Genomic DNA, 23,288 nt, shown 5'->3' on the forward strand with positions numbered 1-23,288 from the left:
AAACTCCCAACCCATATAATGTTAAGAATGAGTCCTTACCGAACATTTGCAGAACAAACAATTTCAATATTACACAAATTATTCTAGACTGTAGAAAAAGAACATTGCCCAAATCATTTTAGAAATTGGTATAACCTTGATAGCAAAACCTAACAAAGATAGAATGAAAACAGACACAGGACATATTCACTTATGCACACAGATGGAAAAATCTTATATACAACATTAGCAAATAAAATCAGCAATGTATAAAATGTATTACACACACATACACACACACACACATCAGAAAGAATACATCTTGATCCCTTTCCATTGACTGAGTCAGGAGATAGCCTATATGCACTAGAGTAAGAATGCTGTTCTCCAGTCTGTAAGGTTTCCATAAGCAGTGATGAAGAGAACATCCCAGACCTCTCTTCTAACTTACAGCCTCATACCACCGTCTACCTAAAGATCATCAGAATCCTTTACTGAAGGGTTGGATGGGGGTGTACGTGAAAGAAAGGGGCATCAAAAAATGACTCCAAATTTTGTGGCAAAGCAATTAAAAAAGATGGCATTGCCATTAACTAAAATGGAGAGAATATAATGAAAAGAAGTTTGAAGAGGAAAATTGGGAATTAACTCCTATTGACTTCTAAATAATTTCCTTTCTTGTGACAGGGAAAGACAGTCTGGGAGTCCAAGCAGCCTATAGGGACTATCTCTTCAGAATTCAAAAATATTACGTAAGACAATGAGGAGAATGTAATAGTGTCTGGTGTCCTATGTCATGGATACCTGCAAATCTTGTGAGATTCTGAAAACAAACTATAACATGATGAACTGGGAGAAGAGAGGGCCCTACACATGTGCCTCTAACAAAATTACTTGTTATTCTATATAAAGAGAAAAATGGATGGGAAACTATGTAGATTTATTCACTGTATATTTTAATATGTTAATTTTACTCTACATTCTTAGTTCTCTTATGATAATGGATGTGTTTCTCATCAGTAATAAACTTGGTCTACAGGATACGGGAACAGTTTGGGAATTTCCTCCTTCATGGGAAAAAAAATGAAGACCCATATTTGTGAGATGATGATTTTAGTGAACTTAAGTTTAGATTAGGAAATCTAGACATAGATTAAAGTTTTTAAATAAATAACACAAAATGCATTTATTATCTTTCACAACATATATAGTAAACCTATTTGCTTTGCTTTGTCTAGTTTGTCTTCCTGAACATTGCATAATATTTTAGTTGAGCCAACTGATTGTTTGGTGAGCTTGTTAAAGACTTGAGTAGCAGCTTAAATTTTTCTGACTTATTTTATTTGTTCTTGTTTAAGATACAAGACAGACAAGACTTGCTACTTTTCCCCTGAAGAGAAGACAAATGCAGGAGAAAGAAGACAATTTTCTCAAATACACTGCTTTCACAGTAAGACTTCTGAAACGCATAAGCAAAACACAAAACTTGAGCCTTAATTTTTGTTGGGGTACGTAAATTCGAAGCTGGGCTAGGAATAAAACCTCTTGCTTCCCAAGCCAGAGTTCGAAAAGTCTTCCTTTAAAACTGTACCTATACTTCCAGTGTGATCTTTCTTCCCTGGACCTGTAGAGACAGAACAAAGCATTTTCCATGCTCTAGGCCATCTGAAGTTGTATTGTCATGATTAAAAATGAAAAAAAAAATATGATGACTATGATGGAGAAAAGAATTGATGTATGAGTATCCTACACTTCTTCTCTTTCTTTCTGCTGTGTGCCCTTGACTGGATCATCCTGGGGCCTTTGTGCAGAAATGGGATAACAGGTAAGAGAGAAGAGCAGAAGTGACATAGATGTACTTAATTTAAATTGGAAAGAGCATGAAGTTTCTTCAGGATACAAAAGAAACTAATGTCAGAGCAACAGAGACAGGAAAGGAAGAAAGGAAGTAGGGGAAAGAAGAGATTCAACTAGGGCTGGTTTTGAGGGAAAATGTTTTGTGGATTTTCGAAGTAGAGGTGAAGAGAAGAGCTGTTCACGATATAGGAGACATTGAGAGAAAGATGGAGTGAGGACTAATTTGAAGTTTTGCTGTACATTATATGGTAACCACTCAGGCATCTTTGAGAGACTAACGATTTTAATTTTCATTTGTTTTTGGAGATCGTATTGGTGAATCCTTTGAATGGGATACTGTATAGATACTATCCTTAACTTTTCCTGTTTGAAGGAAAAAAAGCGCAGCTTGCTGCTAGTGTTAATTTAACATCACACGTTGGAATGCTATGTTTTCTAAGATTTAACATTTTCAGCGATCAAGAATTACTATATTTTATAAATGGAAACACCACTACTAAAAACAGAATTCTATAATTAGTATGATGTCATTTGTTTCCAAAGACTATTCATATACTAGAGAGATACGAAAATAATAATAAAAGCGAGGGATTTCATGGCAAACTTTGGGGGTAAGGTTAGGACCGTAATCTGCGAGTTATCTCAGGGTAAACGCTGCAGACGCAAACGCTGGTGAGTATTGGTGAGTATTGTTGAGTATTCTCCGGCAAACGAGAATCGGGTTAAAGGAGGTGAAGTGACAGATGCCCCAGCTTTATTCTAGCTATAATCACTATGCCTGCCCTGAATGTATTTGATACGTTCACTTTCAAGGGAGTCGATAAATGTACCCATTTGCTCTGATAATCCCTAAATTTTAAGGAGCTTGGTGTGAGAGTAGAGGGTAAGAAGGAAGAAAATGTAGCAAAGAGGAGCTTTTTTTCCTCTTTTTTTCTGCACTGTAAGTTATGTCTTCTCGATTTTTCAGTATAGCAAGCAGGCAAGAGGATATTATGTTTTTTTCTAATTAACCATGACTGATCAAATGTTTCTAATGTCAGAGCAACAGAGACAGGAAGTAAGAAATGTTCGGGAAGGAGAAGTTCACTCATATCTTGCCTTCTGTCTTACCCTCCGTTTGACTCTGAGGTTAGTTGTGAATCAAGATAAAAGCAGAAAGATCATGATGCCTGGGAGGCTGGCCTTATGCAGTAAGCTGTATTCTGTGACTCTTGAGGCCACTACTCCTATTTTGCATTCCTTAGGATTTTTCTGCTCCTCTCCACTTTTTCTGGCTCTATCCCTTTATTTCTTTACTCATATGTTTTGTCAATTTTCCTTATTTATTGCCTTCCTTACCCCAGCACACACATTACTTCCTCATTACTCTTTTTCATATTTCCTGTCTCCAAAGCCCACTCACACTGTTGTTTCTTTTTTTTTGCTTCCTGATATTCATCAAGATTGATATTCTCTTGCAACTTGAAAGAACTCAAGTCATACATTATTTAATTTAATCTTAATAATTTCAAAGGTTATTTTCATTTTATTGATGAGGAGTCAGAAGTTGAGAAAAATTACATGACTTGACCATGGTCTTGTGAAAACCTCAAATACTTGCTTCTAATGCAATACTTGCTTCTAATGAATAATATAGTAAGGTAGAATATTAAAGTCTATATTCAAGTAGAATAACATTAGATTTTTTTATTGTAATTCTCTTTTTTGACCACATTTTAATGTAACTCTAATGCTTTATTCTTTCCTTCTCCCTGCCATTCCTTCTCTTTTTGTCTCATTACCTTGTATCACACACTATTTCAACCATGTACTATTAGATGCCACTGACTTTATTTTAATGACTTGCCTTGATAAACCCAAATCAGGATGTTTTATTTTGACACAATTTATAGAATGAAATTATCTGCAAATATTCAATCAGGACTCCACCTGGTTTGAGTTAATTAATAGTGTAGCAGAAATGTATGTGGAACTTGTGATTTGGAAAACATAATTTCCCAATCAGGAACTAAAAGCATGATATAATCTGTAGGGTCCATTTGGTTTTATATGTTCATTTATAATTCTTGAAGTTTTCTTTCTTTTAAATTCAGAACATTAGAAAACAAAAGAAAATATTTGAGAATTCATTACAATATGTATAACAAAACATGTCTTATTGAATTACTATTCCCTCCTCAAGATAAGGCAGTTTTTATTATCTATCTATCTATCTATCTATCTATCTATATCTATCTATCATCCATCCATCATCCATCCATCCATCCATCCATCCATCCATCTATCCATCTATCCATCTATCCATCCATCCATCATTCCTTTCCTAATTCTGAGTTCTGGCCAGGGCCCTCTTTGTTTCCTCTGATTTTTACCTACTCTTCACCATTGACATAGAATCTTAGTTTTCCTAAAGATTTGTCTTTCATTATTGGTTTAGTATGATGACTTGCTACCTTGTCTCAATAAATTCTCTGCTGCCATTGCTGCTACATTCTGTCAGGAGCCCTTTGGCTCTATGCTGCAAGCCCTATGCTGGGCTTGGTTCCTCTCATGCTTGATTTTGCTGAGCTATGTCAGCTAAGTATGCACATTCTCTGTAGCCTCCTGAGCTCAGAAAGCAAGTCGAAGGCCTCCTTGTTTCAGTTGCTGGGCACTAACATTTTAGCTCAGACTCTTCTGTTATGTTCCATTGTGACCTTTGTGTCCACAGATTCACATGGATTCTCCCCTTACCATGGAGACAGGCGCTATTATCCTGGATTTTGAATGAGGAAAAACGCTTCTAGGCAGAATGCATCAGCACAGACAGTCCTTGAGGAAACATCCTGGTTCACAGTTATTTTCTGCTTTCTCTCCCTTTCAATATGTGGCTGGGAGGATTTTAAACTATACTGGGGCCTATGGCCAGGGCTGAGTATAGCTAGAGTATTGTTCTTTAAATCTTCTGTCTCTCTTTATATGTCATAATGGTGTCAACAATAAGATAAAACTATAGAAGAGCTATGAAAAAGAAAAATGAAAATAAACAGATTTGCACCAAATTGGGCTATTGACATTTGGCTCTTTCCTGAATTTTTTCCAAAAACAAATTTAAAAAGACATTTTTCCATTCTGAAAGAAGGTCCTAAGTCACCATTCCTCAAGGATTTCTAAGAAAGTGGAGCCATCTTGGGCTTTCCTTCTGGGCTAATGCCTAAGTCTCTAAGGGGTCTGAAGACATCTAACGCTGGCTGGCTTCAACTTTACCCCGAACACTGTTTCTAAATTTTTCAGCAGTCTGACTTCATGGGCAAGTGGTCTCTGTAGTCAGGTAGGGGCCCACACTTAGAAGGGCCTCACTCTTGGTTTAACACTCTTCTGCCACCATATTGAAATTATTATTTTTGAACAGAGGACCCACACTTTCATTTTGCACTGAATTCCACAAATTATATAGCTAGTCCTGCTCCCCAGACCGTCTGCCTCAGAATCTTCTGGTATATGTATATAAGTCAGATTCCCTACTGTATCAGACACTCTAGGACTAAGATCCCTGAAACAGCATTTTAATAAACATCCAATTAATTCTTTCACAAAGTTTGCAGAGAACCACTGGCAAAATGATTCAGGATATCAGGTTCCTGGGCAGCTTTACTTGTTAAAAGATTTAAAACATAATTTTTGGCTTTTATTTCAATTAGGGGGGGAAAAGAAATATCCATAATTAAAAATGTTTTATGTAAAATATATTAGGTGGTTTTGTTTTATTGCCAAGATAAATACTTGTAAGTATGCCTAAATTGTTGATTTAAGAGTTCTCATGTTCTTTGCTCATTCTGGCATTACTTATTTATTTTATTTAATTCGTCTCCCATTAAATTCAGGGCAACGCACCTCCTATTCATTAACTAATTAGACCCACTAAAAAGGAATAATATTGCCCTGAAAATACTTTCAATTTCCTTCAACCCCCTCAAAATCTTGATTTATCAGAAAAGATGGAGTCCTCACACATCTTGTAGGTTTTTGAGAAGTGCTAGTTGACAGTCTTGCAGGAGGGTATATTTAGTTTTTTATTCCAAATGAATTCCAAGACAGGAAACAGCATTGGCCCCCTAGATGACTTCATCTGCAGATGTTAACCTGGCCCTGGATGGAGGGTGACTGGGGACTGTTGCCATCTCGTGGATTTTTGTGTGCGTGCGTGGCGGGGGGGACTGTGAACATGAATACAAGTAGTATCAGTTTTGCTAAGATTGTAGCGTTAAATATTTAATCTAGGTTAAATCACCATAGAGCCATGAGGCGAAACAGCTTTTCATTACAGTGTACAGAACCCAATTTTAACCAGCATTCTAGCGATGAAGTCTACCCGACACCAGAAAGCCCTGGATTCATTGGATTGCAGCACTGTTTGATGTCTAGGCTTGAAAATTTACTTTTTCTGACCACATCAAGCTCAGTCTGTGAACAAGAAGCATTTTTCTAACACATATTTTTAGACACTTGATAGGTCAATAGACTGTTTTGACTGCTTTTCTGTGTATTTTAAAAATTATATTTATATTTTTCCTTCTTATGAATGTAAGAGAATTTCATGGCATAAAATTTAAGAAAAAAGTTTATGTATTATTGGACAAATATTTTGATGCCTTTTGAAATTTCATTTTACTGAATCCATTTTAATTAATCCTTAGAACTATTTATAATATATAGCTGTCATGTTTCATTTAAACATATGAATAAGAATTTTTTTGGAAGTTAATTAGCAATACTATTAACTTAGACATTTTACCATTATTGATTTTCTTTCATTGTATCAGTTTAGATTTAAAATTAAAACCTTTTGACATGGAGTTCACTTTTAAAAATAAACTATGTTTAATCTGAATCTTCTACTGTCTTTTGATCGTTCTTTAGAGAAGAATGAGAAAATATATATGCATAAGTCAGATTCTAAAGACAAACAATATAAATGATTTCCCAGGAGCCTCTTCTCATCTTTCTCTGTTTCTCTCCTGAATCATCCTCCAACCTCAGGATGCTGGGCAGCCTCTCAGTCCTGCTGCTCATAATCAGTCTCCTGTAATGCAAGCCTCATCCGAACCTTTCCCAGAATGACATTAAGGCATCTACTCTGCCAGGATGTAAGTCCAGAGAAACAAATTGAACTGTACTAATTGCCTTGATTGCTAAAGTGAGTCAAACAACTGGGTCAGGGCTTTAAAAGATACAAACAAATACAACCTCACAAATATCTGGAATGTTCTTCTTTGTTTTTGGTGTCATTGCCTAGTTAAATAGGGAACATGGTTTGTGGATGTAGTTATTCATAATTTTCTTTGGGCTCTTTCTCTATAAAAGATCTGTCTGGTTATTAAAGAATAAATACAATGTTCTGTGCAAACGGATATTATGTACTATTATAATTGTTTGGTTAAAAAAAGGTAAACACTAGCAGGATCTTGAAAAGATAATTTGTGTATTCAGGTGTATTGTGGTATTATTTATAATAGCCAACAGGTGGAAATGATACAAATGCCCGACAAGGAGTGACTAGATTTAAGGTGCGATGTATGCATCCAATCAAATATTTTCAGGCTCAAAAAAGAAGAAAGTCATGTCACATGTTTTAACATGGATGAAACTTAAGGACATTATGCTAAGTGAAATAAACCAGTCACAGAAAGACAGATAATGTGTAATTCCATTCACATGACATAGCTAGTCAGACTCGTAGAAAGAGAGTAAAATGGTGTTTACCAGTAGCTTGAGGTGGGGAGGGAGAGAAATGAGGGGGTTGATCTTTGATAGGTACAGAGTTTCAGTTTTGCAAGATGAAAAAGTTCTTGAGATCTGTTGCACAACAATGTGAATATACATAACACTACTGAAGTGAACACTTGAAAGTAGTAAATTTTTAATGGTTTTTTTTGCCACAATTAAACATAAATATTTTTAAAAGTAAACATTATATGATGGCTGATTAGTTCAATTAGAGCAGGCAATAAAGTTTAACCTTAATTTTAAACTTAATTTTAATCCAAAACTTAACAGTTATTGTCTTTCTTTGAGCCAGTTAACTTTCCCTCTGTTGTATCATCTGCTACTACATGAGTTAGCTCGGCCAGCTATTTTCTGAATGTTTGCCCAGTGTTTCATGGCATTGCTACTAAGCAGAAAATTTAAATGGTATGCCTTTACAACAGCAATATAAACACAAAAAATAGCATATTTGTTAAATACTTTATAATTAACGTTATACAACATTCCAAAAGCACAACTCTTCAATCTTCTTAAATTTAAAGGTTGAGAAGAGAAAACATACAAAAAAACTCCCAGTTCCCTTTCATTTTTGCTTTCAAATTTTAAAAATTATTATTTTGACATTAAGAAAAGTATCTTATATTTATAAATAATAAATGCTTGGAGTTAAAAGGGAATTTTAGTTGAAATTAACCATTTTGTTTAAATCGTGCATTAGTATGTGAAAAGTAAAGTTCATCAACAGGTTGCCCATTTTACAATTACAAATTCATTTTCTATTATCAGGCACTGCACTACAATTAGGAGATTATATGTGTAGGCTTTCTGTTCACCAATTTACTACAATTCATATAAACACTAGAAAGAGGCACTGGGTTAAATGTTTAAAAATTTTTGCCAATGACTAAATCTTGACTGTTGTAAAATGAAAATGGTTTAAATTCAAGTTCGATATAGTCCAGTTACAGAAGTACTTTGCAGAAGTAGTACCAAATTCAAGGTAATATATCTAACAGCAATCTTTACTTGGCACAGCTATATTATTTTGTACTAATATTTCTCCGATTGACGGATCTTTTGTCGTTCTCAGTAGCCATTTCTTAAAACAGATTTTAAGAAAATATATTGAGCAAATTTATTACTTTGAGAAATGTCCAGCTCAATCTTTGCAGGCAATATAAATTTACAGTTCATTGCATTTACATTCTCAATGAATTATTGGGAGACTTCTACAAAAAGTTTTTGCTCAGATTTTGATCATTACTTTTGGCTTAGGAATGTGACTCCATAGGAATTCAACTATTAACCACATATAAAATACAAGGTTTTTTCCCTTAAAAATCTCGTTCATGTAGCATATTTCAATTGCCTCAGTTATATGTCATCCATCTGTAATCTAAACTAAACTACTGCTTTGTCTAAATCATTGTGTCATTTATTTTTATTCTTTCCTTTCAGATAACCAAAATGCAATCAAAATGGAATTAGAACAAAATGACAGAATAAGAGAAAAACATTACAAGTGAGAGCGTATTATAATGTAGCTCTCTGTTAAGGATTTAGGTACACCGTGGTTACATTGTATTTTCTTCACGTAAAAACTAAATTTACAGTTTTCCCATTAAAACGGTCCTAGCCTGTCTCCTACCACTAGTATTATACAGGAATTCCCTGTCTTGGAGTAAGATGGAATTTACAGTAAATGTAAGCATAAGGTAAATATATTGGGACAATATTTTTTTTTATATTTGTTACAATAGTGTTGCAATTTGCCTAATAGAAAGCATATTGCCGATTGTGTAGAATATCCGAAGAGTGACGGTGCCACTTATTGGTAGGGAAAAAGGACTCAAATGAAATTAAGAAACAAAAGTTAGGGGCGTGAAACTATTCACAAGAATAGTTTTTAACTCTTTCATTTTGACAAATGTTTTTTATTTGTGAAATTATGATTTTTTCTAGTAAGCTATTTACCAATAAACAAAGAAACACATCCATAATATATTAAGCTATTTTAGACTTTTAAAATTCTTCCCTAGGCCTATGGGCTTCCTTATTGCTCTCAGTAGATGGTTTTATCTCATAAGCTACAGAAAGCCTATCGGGAGAGAAATTTCACAACTTCCTATTTCTTTCTCTACCCCTTTCTACTAAGCTAGCTCTCTAGACCAGGATGTAACTTACTCCTTTCATTTTAAAGAAATTATTTTTCCTGCTGTCAGAAAGTTAGTCTTTTTTTTTCTCTTCGGTCACACTCTTTGTGTACTTAAGTATCTTATATCGATGATTCTCCCCTTTTTACATGTTTGTCCTCTCAGGATTTCCTCCTCAGTATATAAACCCTCTGAAGTCATTATCAATCAAAACAAAGGAGAAACATATTCACAAACCCACACCCCCACAGAACCCTCCATTGACTCTCCAGCACCACCTATCTACTAGGTTATTTTTCTAATTCATTTATAGCGGAAATTCTCCCAAGAAGACATTCATCTCTACCTCTTCATCTCTCTTTTTTTGCATCTGAATTCACTGCCATTCACTATCACCATTTAACTAAAATTTCTCTTTCCAAATCATTAGAGTTCTGATTGCTAAATTAGACACTTTTTTAGTCTTTTTTCTTACTGCATCTCTCTTCAATGTTCAGTATTATGGTCCATTTTGTCTATGAAACACTCATGTTTTCCATCATACCAATCTTCTAAGATTTTTCTCATCCTTCTTCCTTCACTTTCCTTAAACATTGTTACCCCCTATTAGACTATGCTCAGGCCTCTTTCCTTCTTAATCTACACATTTTCTATGAAAAGCCTTTACAACTTTGCTGGCTTCAACTATGACCTGCATGCTAATGAATCTCAAGACCACATTACATCCCAGCTTTCTCTCCTGAACTTTTCCCCCTTAACTGTGTCACAGGCATCTCAAACCAATTTGGCCAAAACTGGAGTCTCCACTGAATCTTGTTCTATTCTGTGTGCTCTCTTAATCAGTGGACCAGCAGTTATTCAGTTCTCCAAGATAAAAGGGGAAACAGTCTAGGTTTCAACTTTTCTCTTCATGTCATGTCTAATTAGTGGCAGAATTTTTTCGATTTCATATCTTTAATGTCTTCTGAATTTATTCCCTTCTCTTGTTACTGGTTGGATTTTGACCATTGTTATCCCTGGATAACGGTCAACATACTACTCCTTCTAAATCCAGTCCCGATCTCATAAAATCCATTCTTCACACTAAAATATAGTAATTTTTCTAACACAAAAATCAGATCATGTCATTCTCAGTTTAACATCTTTAATAGTTCTTCAATGGCTTTAGGGAAAAAATCCAACTTATTAGCACAGTAAAGAAGATCCTTTATTTGCCCCCTATCTGACTTTCCAAAACTCTTAATACACTCAGCTATTTATTTCTTGCAGTCTTCACTCAAATCATGTTAAACCTCTCTCGGTTTGGAAAGGAACAACTGTTCTCCTGCCTATGTGTCTTTGCAAATCCTATCACTGCTGTTTGGTACATCTTTCCTATCTCTTTCATACTCACATATCCTTCAAAACACAGTCTGGACATCAACTCTTCAAAGAAACTTCCCAGTGGTTTAGTTGTCTGTTCTGTGAGCTCATTTTCAATGCTGTGTTTAGCTCATAGCACTTTTTCATTTATATTGAAATTATTTTCCTCTTCAAACTCCTGGAGGTCAGGAACCTTTATCTCTGATTTCTCAGTGTCTGGAAACACAGTAACTGACAGAGAGTTTGTGCTAAGTAAATGGAAAAAGAATGAATGAAGATAGAAAGAAAATTGGCTGTTTTCTTAGAGCCAAATAAAGAATTCTGAGATCCTATTCTAGCTTACACTTAGATTTGAGAGAGCCACTCAATATCATTGTCTAGAAAATAGAATCAATTGTGATGATTTCTAATTTTCTTTCTGAAAGATTTTGACAATGGAATTTCCTGAGTATAGAATTTTAGGACCAGGATATACTTTAGAAATTAAAGTATCTGCTATTCACACATATCTCAGATTCTATAATGTCAAATAAATGTTTAAGTGGATCGACAATATTAGAGACAAGATTCAAATACTCTGATAATTACATACGAAGCAATCTTTCTTATCAAAATATTTTTGTCAGTGCTATCTATATAAAAGTTGATCCATTCTAATAAGCTTTGTGACTATACAGTTTCAAAATCCAAGGGAAGAAAATACTCTCCTTTTTTTTATGTTTTCTGAAATTCTTTAATAAGTTTATCAATGACAATTAAGTTTCCATTGTCATTTTAATGTTGTCTTTACCTTGTCAAATGGTTGAAAAGTAAACCAATTCAGTCACAAAGTGTTTTGTTTACTTAATCTAAGAAAATGGGTTTGACTTTTGCCTCTGTTACCTGGAATTGTGAATAATTCAGCCAGTAATTATGATATCCTGCAATTATTAGGGCCTAACAACATGTTGAGTGCTGGGTTATATGCATTCAAATACCTGTTTTTTAGATATTATTAGACATCTCTGGAATGGTTAAAGGAAAATTCTTATAATCCAAAATAAATTTGAAAACCAGACAAAAAACCTGATATGTCTAATGATGCTTTAATCTAAAAAGTCAAAAGTAAATAAGTAACAAAAATATTAACAACAACCACAAAACCCACAAATCCTTCTAAAGTCTACTACCTAAATATTTTTCTTGCTTTTGAGAATTTCCACCTATAATTTTGTCCTACCTTCTTATGCAGGACTCAAACCTCATAAATTTCATCTCGCCAAGAATTTTGTATATAAATATACATGCTCCCACAAACAAGTCTCATCAATTACCGTGTAGCCTTGCACTCATTCTCCCATGTCCTCCCACGTCCTGTTTTTCCTCATACTTCAGTTGCACTTCCAAGATTTGTCTTCTGCAGGCATGTAAGCCAGTTTGGGGAGACAGTCTCTGTTTATCTTGATGTAATACTCTGTTGAAGACTTGCTAAAGTACCATTGCCTTGTGACCCAATGTTTGATAAGATTTTGGGGTAACCAGCTCTTAGACCAATAGAGATGGGAATAGAAATAATCCATCTTGCCTGTTGTCTCTGTTTTATGAGTTATCACCCAAAAGGCAAGCCTCTCCATATATCAACAAATTCTTAAACAGAGGACTCATATTTTCTTGGGGGTTGGGCTTTATAGTCAGCGTTTAAGGCAAAATTAGAATTAACTCTTGAAAAGCTTGTAAATTACGTCTATGGGATTGTGTGTGTGGTTTTGAGGATACAATTCAGTACAGCAACTCTATGAGAACCACTAAGATAGACTAAAGTAAGGAATGAAAGGTAAGAGTATAGGCAGGTGTGTTTGACTTGTTTCCTTAAAGGTAACCATTACGTCCCCAGTGATAAACAAGGTGGAGGAGTCTGAGGTGTTCAGGCTTATCTGCTGACTAATTTACAGTTTTTAAATACTAAACCTTTATAGTCTTACTACATATATAGTTTGATTTGTAGCAGTGAGGATTAAATGAGATAATATGCATGAATCTGCATAGCTCAGGCGTGGCATATAGTAAATGCTCAAAAAGATGTTTGCTGGATTCAAGGGTAAATCTTGCTTGGTTACATTAACATATACACTTTGAAAATGGTTCATCTGTTTCCTGTTTTTTCAAGTTGCTTTTCCTTTTTGGACAGCTATCATTTTCATTAGTCTCATGACCCCAAAGTAAGAGTCATCAATTCTTCAGATGTTAAGATCTGAAGTCAGCCTGTCAGATTAGAGTGTGTGTGCGCCCATGTGTGTGTGTGTGTGGTGGTGAGGCCTTGCAGGACTCTTAACATCACCCAGGCTCCCCTGTACATTTCTGTTCTAGCCTAACACTCTCATTACCCCGACTCTTGCTCTGTCCTCTAAAACTCCTCTTTCTTGAGTAGCAAACTCTCCAATAGTCTTACCTTTTTTCTCTAGTTCTTTTCCTTGCTCGATAGCTGGCTGGTTACTCTCAGCCAGGATTTTATTTTTAAGTTGATGTAGTTTCTGTTTATTTGTTTGTTTCATATTCCATGCTCTTCAATGCCAGAAGTGGCTGAGTGTCCTTGCTTCTCAATGTTGCTTTCAGACCATTATTCCTTCTTACTAAAATTCTGCTCCTTTGAAACTAACAGTATCATCTAACAATATCGGTTGACATTTATTGAATACTTCTACTGAGCAAGGTAGTGTGCTACTCATTTTGCACACATTATTTTACTGAAAACTCACAATAACTCTGTAAGCTAGAAACTATCATTATCACATCATTCTGAGCTTTGCAGAAGCCAATAATCTTGTTCACATCTGTACATGTGGATATAAGAGTGCTTAACTCATTGGGTTACTGTGAGGTATAAATATATGCATATATAAATATATGCATATATATATATATATGTATATATATATAGTGCTCAGGAAATACAGTGTAAGTGTTTGCTGTTATTTTTGTTGTCCAAGGGAGCTCTGTATAAAAGAGGGGGAGCTGGGATTCAAACCCTGGCAGTCCAGTCTGACTCTAGAACATATAACCTAAATCATTATGCATGGCCAGGTGACGTTCTATTGACCACTCCTATTCAGTAATAATATCCTTGGCTCACAGCCTTCGAAGCCAATTCTGCTTCAGTTCTAGTTTGTTTTCCATAGGGCATGAGGTTGCGTGTTCTCCACCCTTACTCTGATTTCCTTTGTCTCCTCTGCCGAAACTCCTTCTTCTACCTTTTACACATTACCTGAGGCACTTCCTGCCACAACACGTCCTGCATCCTTCACTACCTCTGAAGTCACTAACTCACATCTCTCACTATCCCATCACAGCCCAGTGCCACTTTGGCACATCTTCACTGAGGCACCCATTCCATTAACACCAATGCACTTTCACTATCTGTCAATTGTCTTTCACTTTTCCTTCTGCCCAGCTTATATTGTATGGTTCAAATCATAATCATGTCTTGGTAGAGACTCTCAATTTCCTTATTCACCTCTGTGCCTCTCATACTCATTTGAAGAACTTTAGCACTAGTCAAGCCCAACTATCTACCTTCTTTGTACCTACATCCGAATAATCGTGTATGGCAGGAGAAAAGTGAATAACCAGGCTGCCTGATTTTTTTTAATTAAATGAATTCATTGTCATATTTAAGTGCCTTAAATAGGCACTTGGCACTGTATAACAACATAGTGTTCCCTTAGTAAACATAACCATTCTTGATAATTTTTTTATGCTTTCTCCCCTCACTTCATATTTTGCACACCTTCTCCGTGCACACATTCTCGCTGATTACTTTGCTTCTTACTTTGTTAAGAAAATGGAAATAATGGAATGGAAAGTCCTTCAACATCCATCGTCAGACCCATAAAACCACCTCGGCATTATTTGCTTCCTTTCTCACTTCCCGTTAGTGCAGAGGAAGTATCTCTCTTCTTGTCAAAGACCAGCCTCTGCATGAGTTCTGCTTACTGTTTTTGCAAAGGCTTTCTTCCTTTTCTTTTCTGCATTTCTAACTCTCCCTCTCAGCAATGTTCCAGGATGGTCTATCCTAAAAAACCTCTTGCAACTGCATGTACTCTTTCCATTTCTAAGAAACTTAGTTCTGAAGTGGACTACTACCTGCAGTCTGTCTCTCCACTTCCTTACCCTACATTCACTGTATTTACACCTCATCAGCCCACTTTCACTTGGCGTCTATACCACTTCTTCACTAAAACTGCTTTTTCTAAGGTCACCAATGAATTTCATGTTGTTAAACCCAATGGATGCTATTTTATCTTTAGTTGATTCACTCACAGGATGGCTCCATTTTTTTCACTCTGATTGCATCTCTTTAGAGAGAACTTCTTTGATGACTCCAGCTAAAATAGTCCCTTCCCCATAGGGGCACCATTACATCTCTCTGCTTTATTTTCCTCATAGCACTTATCTGAATTGATCTTGTACGTTTATTTGTTCATTTGTTGACTGTGTGTCTCCTGCCTCCACCTAGAATAGTGCCTGGCACATCACAGATGCTCAATGAGGATTTGTTGAGTGACAGACACAATACTATATTTAGAATCTTCTCTCCCTTCCAACAATAAAACTTTTGTTAACTGGGTGAAGTTTGTCAGCCTGACTCTCTCCCGTATTGGTATAGCTATCTAGTCCCCCAATCAAGGAGACTTTCTAGTGGGCCACTCTCACTCCAGACAGGTCTGAGTCCCATGTAAGACCAGCCTCATTTGGGGTCTGTGCTTCCCATTCCTCTCCTCCTCCTTTTCTTCCCACTCAACCATACTATTCTGGCTACACATTTCTAATCTTTTCTTTTTCATTATGATCCTCAGCTTTAAAACCTTTTTCTTTCTAAGCAGTAATTATAGGTTGCTGTGTTGCTGGTGATTGGTAGGCCTCTCTGAGTCAGTTCAGGAATGTTGCTGTCTTACACTTGCTCTGTAAGCCTGGAAGCCTTCCCTGTTTGGGGCCAGCTGGCCAAGTTCCAGATCTTGTCTCTAGTCTTCTGAAATCTTCAGTATCTGGGTCATAGTTATTTGTAGACTTGTCATCTGGCCACTAAATGATTGTGGTCCACAGTGAAGCATACTGACAGGGAAAAGTAGAATGAGTATCCCTATGAGAATCTCAACCTTTATGTTTTTCTAGGGTGGATTTGGCCAGTCTGACAGGGCACAGTAGCCATAGTGTCCAAAAGAATATCCAATTAAAAAAATCACCAACTGCCAGCCAGACAATGTTACCCTCCATTCTCCTATTGTTAAACAAACATGAAGACGAAACAAAGACCGCAAAGGTATTATTATTGAGAAACATTTTGGATTCTAATTTTGTAATATGTTGTCTTTGAGTGGTCATAAATTCCTTTTAATCATGATTTAATGATAATAAAAATATTGTCATATACACATAGGCATAAACATCGCCTCAATATACCTGAACTCAGCATGGGTATATGCTAGAAGCATAACACTAAAAAGACCCAGAGGGGCAATCAAGTGCACTGGCTTATGCAATTTCAGCCTCTATTCTGACCAGGCCCAGTAAAGATGCTGTATCCAGAGGGATCATTTAGCTTACCATTCCAAACTTGGGTAATATTAATAATTATGCTGGGATAACATGACCAAACTGGGGCAATTCTGAGAAAATAGGAACATAGTCATTCCAGTCATAATTCTTATGATAACTGTGGACCAGTCTAGTCTCCTGCAAGCCACATGGAGGCTCTGGCCCTTGCAGCCGTAATTCATCACATCCTCTGGTCCCCAGGCTCATAGGTGTCTAGAAGGCACAGCCAGTCATGAACTAAGGATTTATTTAATTGTTACAAGTGCGATTTTGTAGTCTCACAAGTTTGTGAAACATGGACTGTATCCTTTATGGTGTTTTCTTCCCTATCTCTCACAAAATAAAGGAGGCCCTCAATAAATGACTTTAAGAAGGAATTGAGAGAGAGGATTGAATAAACTAACTTCCCTTTCTCCAGCCTAACCACTGTTTAATTCAATCCTAGTCTGCTATGGCAAGTAAAATCAAGTCCTTTTTAGAGAGCATCTTACTTGCAATGCACTTGCAGTTTCTAGCAGAAAAAATATAAGTGTGTGTGTGGGGGGGCATGGTGAGGTGGGTGACAAAACAAAATAGAAAAAAACCGAGGTTAGAATTACAGCTAAATTTGCCTACCCCCCCCAAACCATGTGAATGTATGTGTGTCTATACATATGCATATGGACATACACATATTTATATGAAGCACATGAACAAACACATTTCTTAGAGGAAAGTTATTGTATAGATTCCAAAAGCAAACTAATCATTAATTTGAAAATGTTTATATATAGTAAGATTTTGAAAAGGCCAGGACACCAGGAGGCTTCTACTCCTTAGTGCAGATTTGTTCTCCACCCACTTTTTCTCTGTGAGCAGATTCTGGTTATTCTCCTTTAATTTAAGCCCTAAGGCGAGCCCTGGGGCAGGGCACCAGCGTTCTTCTCCCTCCTGGCTGTAAGCTGTGAGCAGTCAACCATGAGAAAAAAAAAAAAAGCTGTGAATACTGAGATTATGAGGCATATTTGGAAGTAAAGAAATCTTTTCCTTGGTGGCTCATGGAATTTATCTCTTCATTTCACATATGTCTTATATGAGCTTGAAGTCCTATATTCCATAGATGGGTTCACCTTTGAAAGTCATCGACTCCCACCTTCCTTATCCTGAACTGAGCTTGAGTATCTCCAGTGAGAGTAAACTTACTACCTCCTATTGGACAGTTCTGACTGTTAAAAGTTGTCTTCCTTTAATTGAATTGAAATCTGTCCTTCCAGGTGACCAGCTATTCCTGTTTGTCCAGCACTGTCCTGGTTTTAACAAAAAAATTCTGCATCTTGGGGTACCCCTTAGTCCTAGCAAACCAGGGCAGTTAGTCACTCTGTCTTTAATTGTTGGTATTATTCTCTATCTTGGGCTATGCAAAGAAGTGCTTTTTTTTTTTTCTTACAACAACATTCATTTTGGCATATTTAAGGTACATTCTCTTGCTCTAAAAATGTGTCTACTAACATAGCTTTAGATTATCTTCCACTTAATCTGCTCAGAATGTGCTGTCCATTCATGGGAGGAGCTTTCCTTCCTATATGACAATGCTTCTATGTGTGGGGTGTGTGTGTGTGTGTGTGTGTGTGTGTGTGTGTGTGTGTGTGTGTGTGTGTGTGTGTGAGACTGAACACTTTTATTGTTTCACTACCTACTTTTTTTCTTATCTTACTGAAAGGAAGAGTTACAGCCAATCTGAATGTTGGAAATCACATCCTTTGATCCAAGATTCTCACAGTGGCCAGAATTACTTTACCTCGAAGGTGATAAACTTTCATCTTCACTGTCTACCTTAGCCTCATGGGCCACACAAGAAACTAGAATTTACTTTTTTCCTTCTGCTTCCAGGCAGTGAGCACAATGGGGGCAGGATGAAGCCTATCTTCTAGAGGCAGCTGGAAAGTTCTGTGATTTTTATTTAACTTCCAATTTTTCTAATTCTTGGGTGAGTAGGTCAGGTCAGCCATGCCCTGTAAGGCTGGCTGTCTTTAATTTAGAGTGGGCAAAAGGGAGGAGGCATCACCAATTTCTCTCATTTTTTCTAGAGAGGCCAACACTTTTCATAAGAATTATTAAGTCCGATTTTTTGGTTTCTCTTTTGGTTTAATTCTACAAATCTTTTCTTCATCCTTTGCAATAAAAATGGAAAGAGGGAGCAAATCTTCAAACTTCAAGTCCATTAAGCTGGATTTTAAGGTTTAGTGCCCGGAACTGAGCACAATATTCCACATGTGACAACTTTTTTTTTTTTTTTGTTCCAGATATAATACTTCTGTAATCCAGCCAGTAATCACATCAGTTATTTTACTGACTTTATTCTGTAGTTTCTTACCGAAGACTGAATTCCCTGATAAGGACCACATTTTTCCCCACACTTCTGCACTGGTTGTTTGGACCAAAGTCCAAGGGTTTGACAACTTCTGTACCTGGCCACTCACTTCTTAGCTCATGGTGTGAGCCTCTTGATCTCCAGTATTCCAGTGCTATGGCTGCCATTAAAAAATTAGATGATTTTTTAGTGGACAATGATCTTCATCCCTGGCCATCTGCCTTATCACTATTCACTTACCCCGGGTGACCTCCTTTAAACCAATAACTTTTATTTAACACCTATGTATTAATAATTATCAAATATATACCCATGGATTTCTCTTGCAAGCTCCATATTCATATAACCCAATTGCTTGTAAGATAACTCTACCTGGATATCTTACCTGCACTTTAAATTCAACATGTTCCATATCAAATTTATTATCTCTGCATAAGATTCTGATTTTACTCCAAGATTCCATATTTTGGAAACTGGCAGCACTGTCCATGTAATCTGCCAAGCCAGAAACCTGAGTACCATTTTTAATTCTGCTCTCTTTTTCTTACTCTACCTTTGATTTGTCCTGTAATTCCTATTTCCTAAATATCTTTTGCATCCCTCTTTTGTTCTTCGTTCTCATTGTTACTACCTTACTGTGCCTTTTCTCACTGGTATTGCTTCAATAGCTTCCAAACTGTCCTCTCTGCCTCTAGCCCTCATTCTCCACTCCGTTGCCAGAGTTACCTTTCTAAAAGGCAAATCACGTTATGTCACATCTCTGCTTTTAAAATCCTTGAATGAGCTTCCATATTCCTGAGAATAAAGATCAGACATTTTGGTTTAACACACCAATGTCGCGCACAGCCTGTCTCTTGACCATGCTTTAGCCTCATGACCCGCCACCACCCTCTCTGTTATCCTCATCCCAAACATTCTCAATAACAGGCAAATTCCTGAGTACATCATGCTGCTCCACACTGCAGTGCTGTTTCCACATACTGCTCCCTCTATCTGGAATGCGATTCCTCCCCTTCCTTTATCAAGATCCAGCATACTTGTCCTTCAGAATCATTTCAGAGGTCGCACTATCTAGACATCTTTCCTGACCTTATCTTCCTCCATTATCAGCTAGTCTTGTTTTTGTTGCTACTATTGGAATCTACCTAAAAATCATGCCTGAATGGATGGCCGTTTCAATTCTCCACTGAGATGGCTCAAAAGGAGATCTTTGGATGGGGCAAAGAATTTTCTATAGAAAACCCCTCTACATCTGCACCATTAACAAAAACAAATGAATTATCAATGTCCCAAACTCTGTACTATAGACTGTGGTAGATGTAACACATCCTGGAATATATTCAGAGGAGGAGTCATGAATTGCCTGTCAGTCACAGAGAGTTTTCAGTAGTTTGCTCAAGAAACATCTGGTTTGACAAAAGAGCTTTCCAGTAAAACTGACAAGGTGTTAAGTAACCACATGAATGATTTGTTAGATGGAATTATTGAATATAAACTAATTGAACCAGGAAATAGCTATCAAAAATAATGATTTTTACCTTCAGAATTATTGATCATAACCTATTCTTTTCAATAATTATTAGACAGCTGAACCAATTAACTGTCTATTGCTGCTATTAGTTCATGACAATAAAACTATGTCATCATTGTATGGGAGGGATATTTTTTCATTCTCTCTATAGGGGTTTTTTTTTTCATTAAAACATAAGTTTAGAAAAAGTAATAAGTAAAAAGTAATAAATAAATTTGATCTTTTAAGAAGCCTTCTACAGATCTCAAGTCTCACAGTGGTGTTACATTCTCTCGGTCTTCTCTCATGTGCAATATCAGTTTCTGGTTTGGGCTATTTTTAATGAGGAATTTTCTATATGAGTTGACACAGCTAATCCTAGAAGAATGGCATGGGGAGACAGCCCCCCTCTGCCACACTGACACTGGCAGAGCATGGTACTTTGTGGATAATCAGGCTGCACAGAGCAGTTTTCAACTGTACTGTGATTGTTTATCTGTATTCTTCACTGTACAGCTGTGCTCATTATTTCTCGGCGAGCACGTGTCGAGAAACGCAGGGCTTCTGGCTCCTGCATGGAAGCCCCCACGCAACAACGTGTACCATTCCCACTGAACAAGGGGCGTTGGGATTGGTTTGGAGAGGTGAAATAGTTTCCTTGTTGCCGTCTCTGTCATATGGCATGTGGGCATGTGCAGGAAAGCGAGGCCGCTCCTGGCATCTCTGCGAACATGTGTGTGTATGTTCCTGTGTGACTGTGTGTTTGTGCTTATGGGTTTGTTCATTGGTATGAAGAGGGCGCAGGTGATTTGGTCTACAGGATCAGAGGGCGTGAGCGGTGTGGGTGGACATGGCCCACCATGATCCTTTTAAAAGAGAAAGAAAAAGACAAGCTTTTCTGTTTTAGATGGTGGGCTCATTTGAGCTTCTTTGTGCTTCCAGAAATCAGGCAGCACAGCACAGGGAGCAGAGCTGGCCAACGGCTGAGTCTTGATGATCCTGAGTGAGTGAAGGAGTGAGGCAGTGTGTGTGTGTGTGTCTGTGTGTGTGGCTTCTACTGTGCGACTTCCTTGCTAATAGGCCTTAAGTAGAAAATCTTCTAGGGAGTGCAGTCCAGCTATTTTTTTAGATGTGCATGAGGAGAAGAAGTTAAGAAGCACACATCAGCTGGCAGAGAGTTCCTTCCTTTGCTGGATCGATCAGGCCTGGTTGAAAGCTGTCTCTACAGTGCAGTATTTATGGCACTTTATGCTGTGGCTTTGGAGCTTTGCTTCATTTCAGCTGTTCGTAGAGGAACTGATTTTTATCAGAACAACAAAAAAAATGTATTCTTGAGGTCAAGATTTCCTTTTTCTTCTTTAAGATTTCTTGAAAAGACTTAAGAAGGTTAAACAGTTGCTACATGACTAAACAGTGAAAGGCACTGCGCTGTTTAGAGTAAATAAGGGAGTCTTTATGAAAACAGTATGATGCATATACAGTGGTTTCTGCATGAATCAAATTGTATACTTTCAAAACATAATTGATATTCTTAGGTGAGATGATGGCGTGGTTCCCATCAGTATACTGAATGGACTGGTGCCAGCCTATGAGGGATAATGATTACCAGCAGAGGAGTACAAATATTCCATATTAAAGTACCAGCACAAACTTGAATTCGAAAATTATTTGCAACCTTGAAATTCAAAAAGAATTGTCAGGGTGCACATATGAACACATACAAATGATTTATCCTAGCATCTAATGAAAACTTTACTTTTCACTAGTTTAAGAAAACAGTAATTCTTAGATGAAATTGTGTAACTCTGTTAGGAAGATTATGATGATTTGCCTGGTCTTAGAAATAGTAGGAATAAATAGTATGAATAAAAAAGAGCAATACATAAATGGAAGCCCTCTTTTCCCTTTCACTTTTTCTTAGCATATATTTTTAAAAAGTAACTATTTCAGAAAGTAAAATGGATACAATTTATTGATAGAGTGTGTTGCAGAAGAATCTTTCTTTTTTGAGTTTACAGTTCCTATGGGAAGAAATGCAGAAGTCTTTTAGCTATTGAAAAAAGCATTGGAGTGTGATAGCAGAGCCTAAATAATGTCCTGTTTTTAGTCAGAGAGAGTATTCGATATGTCCCTTGTGTACCACAGTAAGAACAAATGTACAAATACTTCCATGACATTGGGCTGTCTTCCTCTAAATGTTTTTGTTCTACTCTCAGTGGTGTGAAGGAAAAAAAACACAACCCTGTAACTCATAAAAATCACATTTCTCTATTTTATTTCAAGTACAAGTTTTGTTCCAGAGACATATTTAAAGTGGAGAATAGGACAAAATATGTTTTATGTTCCCATTCATCTTTAAAATAGCCTCTCGACACTGTTAACTTGAGACTGGACAATTACTTGGCACATAACCCATGCAGACACCAACCTTGACAGAATTAAAGGGAATCCTTCTCCAAGGGTGAAGTGTTCTTGAACAATTCATTGGAAGCATTAAGTACAAATGCATTCTTCTTCTATATCACATGCATGCCAACCTTCTCACTGCGCATTTCATGTAAATGGTTTTGTTTGTTTCATGCTTCCTGTTTTATTTCCACATTACCCCTTCCCTGTGACTCATGTCAGTTGAGCAGATATGGAGATATTCCACACATGTGTAATTCAAGTCCCGTCAGAGAATTTTTCTGTTTTTTTAGAGGGTGCTTACATGGCATTAAAAATAACCTACATAATTCTTCAAATGTCATAAATCCTTCGG

The 23,288-nt window shown here is 36.7% G+C and overlaps 1 long non-coding RNA gene across 1 annotated transcript in view; it reads left to right on the forward strand.

The window, feature by feature from the left end:
* LOC120609177 (uncharacterized) overlaps positions 1-23,288 on the forward strand; it is a 56,357-nt gene that overhangs the window by 9,007 nt on the left and 24,062 nt on the right. The window contains exon 2 of the long non-coding RNA XR_005654691.1: positions 1,338-1,429. This is a non-coding gene — a long non-coding RNA (uncharacterized LOC120609177). The remainder of the gene's footprint in view (positions 1-1,337; positions 1,430-23,288) is intronic.

Source organism: Pteropus medius, unplaced genomic scaffold (assembly GCF_902729225.1).
Source record: "Pteropus medius unplaced genomic scaffold, Ma_sr-lr_union100, whole genome shotgun sequence".
Lineage (NCBI taxonomy): Eukaryota > Metazoa > Chordata > Mammalia > Chiroptera > Pteropodidae > Pteropus > Pteropus medius.